Raw genomic sequence first — 3,426 nt, 5'->3', positions numbered from 1 at the left:
TTACAGAAGTGACCCCTTACATTGGTGGTCATTACAGAAGTGACCCCTTACATTGGTGGTCATTACAGAAGTGACCCCTTACATTGGTGGTCATTTCAGAAGATATCCCTTCCATCGATGGTCATTGGAGATGTGACCCCTGAAATTGGTGGTAGATGGAGATTTTTTTCTTACATTGGTGAGCAGTAAAGTACCAACCTCATACATTGATGGTCAGTGTAGAATAAACCTCCATGCATTGGTGGTAAGTAGAGAATTGATACTTCCATTAGTAAGAAGTATAAAATAAATGTTGATGGGCAGTGGAGTAATAACCCCTTAGAATGGTGGCCAGTGCAGGAAATCCTTTAGAAGTAAGTATAGGCAGGAGATCAATCTGCCATTGATCTGTTCTTAGGGAGCCCCTACCAACCTCTGAAAGCCTGTGCAGGAAAGGTGCTTTAAATTGGCTTACTTTTTCAAAGGTTTACTTTAGGCCATTCATCTAGCAAGGGAGTTATCTATCCATTAGGAAATTTTCACTTTGTGAACAATATCCAATCATGTGCAATGAAATGTATATTGAAAAAAATACATGCTTTTTGTAAATCAGCAAAGTTTCACTTTATTGACAAGTGAAAACTCCTTTGCATATATGGTTAACTCACTTTTGTAAGTGAAGATCTTATATTCCTTTAAATCAAACCAAAAAATACTACATTAAAATGTATATGTTATACCACTGTAGGCTATCGGGCAAGAATCACATTTTCATTTTCTGTGCAACTAATTACATATGATTATTGTAATAGTTTTTCTCTGATTTGTTGATTTACAGCTCCAGGTTCCATGTGTGGTGCAGTGCTTTCATATAACCAGCAGGAGTCACTGTTAACGTTAATAGGGTTTAAAGGTAAAAGGACATCATTTGCATTGGTAAAGGAGCATGGTGACACCTACTGGTTTTGAAACAGTACTGCACATTTTCCAATTATTACTTTTGAAATTAATTTTCCTAGCACTGTTTAAAATTCATGATTTGTTAAAGAAACTTCCTGAAAGGACAGATCTGTGTCTTATTCTTAATAAATTATTACATGATTATCCTTACCATAAAGGTCTTTGTTCAGACATGTCCTGATATATTTGTGATTACTTTTAAATGGGCTTATGATGAAGACTACAGGGTATTATTTCAACATTATGCAGAAATGGTTCACTGTTGTCACTATCCAAAACCCACCATGCATAAGCAGTGGTTTGTCTGTAAAAATCACACTAAAGTAATAAAGTTTATAAAGGTGAGAAGGGTGGAGCCAAGTGTGACTTTTTATACGATTCTGGCATTTGGGTACAAGCCTAATTACTGATCTTCTATCCTTTTAACTTACATCGCTACCTGGTCAATATACTAAGGTCTCAACTCCCCTGTGGAAGCCCACAAGGGCGAAACGCGTTGGGTGAGACCATTACCAGGAAAGTCACCTATATTGACCCTCACTTCACTGGGGTTTGGTGTACATTATAACCAACCCGATGTAATGTATCTAGATTCATAATGTCAGAGTACTAAAACCTTATATGTATGGATGTTAAGACATTTATTTTATTTAATCAATTTTATAATAATACCGCCTAAAGAGCCATTTTTCTCTTTATCCTCTCCTTATGTTTAGACTTTTAGGCTCGCCAACACTACCTAAGTAGTCATGAATCCTAAACTGATCACCGATACCAACTTTCTTTACAAGTCAATATTTATGGATATTTTGCTCACCCTATTTTTTCATTTTAGGCTCATTCACAATTCATGACTTATTTACTTTAACTTGTATTTAGGCCCAAAAATGTAATATATGGCAGCTTACCTTTCCTGAGGTTCCAGGGTGACAACATTCACTTAGAGTACTGTTCTCTAGAGTAGCAGTGTTGTCATCCCTGGACAGGGCTACATATCTATAACTAGGAGCTTGCCAGCTATAACCCGGAGATGCCCGCTTTTCACTTATGCTATTGGCTACCCCATGCCGGGCTCAGTTCTCTAGCTGAATGCTGACAATGGGGTAGGTAGATCAGGGGTGTGATAGCTACTGGAGGGAAGATTATGCTTTCTTCCTACTAACTTCTTAGCAAGCAGGTTAGTGCGGGGCAAAAAGAGCAAAGAGGGAATGGACCTCCATCTTTGTATGGGCACCTAGTGGGCAGTGAGAGCAGAAGTATCACATGACCAGAGAAGGAGTAGGTGCCTTATTCCTGGGCGGGTGATACACTTGGGGGGGGGCAACTCAACCCTAGAATTTTCCTATGCAAAAGCCACCCTACCTCCCTCAAAGCTCCCCAGCTTCCCAGGAGCCACCTAGGGCCCTTTAGTTTAAAGCACCCAGCAGAGCTTCCCTGCCTTAAACCCCACTTCTGTCCCTTTATCCCACCGATATCTATGCCAATAGGGGCCCTCTTTGGATTGACAAAACAGACCTACGGGCATTTTTTGTTCTAGTGAGACCAGCGGCCCAGGGGCATTTTTATGGTACGGGCAACCATTGGCGAGATTTTAGACCAGGCCACAACCATTTCCAATGCTTTGGCATTAGCCGCTCCCCCTTGTCTTACCCCAATTCTCAGGCCCACAGCTTCCCTGGTATGTACATATCACCTTCCCTCCCCTCTCAGCTCTATAACATGGGGCAGGTGCACTGTAGACCAACAGGCCGTAGAAAGAAAAGCCAGCAAGGTAGGTCCATAATGCTACATGTAGGTACTTACTTCTTGACCACATACAATTTTCTAATAAGCTAGGATATTAAAATTGGAGTAACTCTTTAAAATAAATCTTATCTCATGGGATTGGAATGGTTTTGCGGTGGCCCTGGGGTCACACGAGTTTGTTGCACTTTGTGCTTGGACCATCGGCACAATATAAAGCCGGCTCTCTCCAAAAGGGCCAACGTCCACATTGGCCTGGGGTCCGGCGACTTGAACTTTCCCTGAGAAAGGAACCATTAAGCGCTCCCAGACAAAGCTTCAGTGTCTCCGTCCAACAACAATTCCAGAATATCGCTGGCCGCTGATGTCATTCTTTCTTTTCGTAGCTCGATTTTTCCAGAGGGAGAAATACAAAGGAAAGCATAGAGTCCAACAGAAAGCAGAGCCGTCCAGATGTTGGCCGCAGCCCAGACGCACACAGAGCTTGGCCTGTCTATGCCGATCCCATGGAGGGAGAAGTCTGTTCTCTCCACAAAATCAATGCAAGGTGGAGTAATGCAGAGCCAGCAGACCGTACAGGGCATACTCATGGGCATTTTATGGGCACCATGTCTAGTAAGCAATTGGGAAGTGTCCTATGGATGGTCTGAGAATGCTGGATAGAGATTGGAAAGCTGCCCTCCAGCATCCCCTTCATTAATTCTGCCCTCCAGCCTCCCATTCATTAAATCTGCCCTCCAGCCT

Source organism: Pyxicephalus adspersus, chromosome 8 (assembly GCF_032062135.1).
Source record: "Pyxicephalus adspersus chromosome 8, UCB_Pads_2.0, whole genome shotgun sequence".
In the NCBI taxonomy this organism is placed as follows: Eukaryota; Metazoa; Chordata; class Amphibia; order Anura; family Pyxicephalidae; genus Pyxicephalus; species Pyxicephalus adspersus.
Note: the sequence above shows the minus strand (reverse complement) of the source record.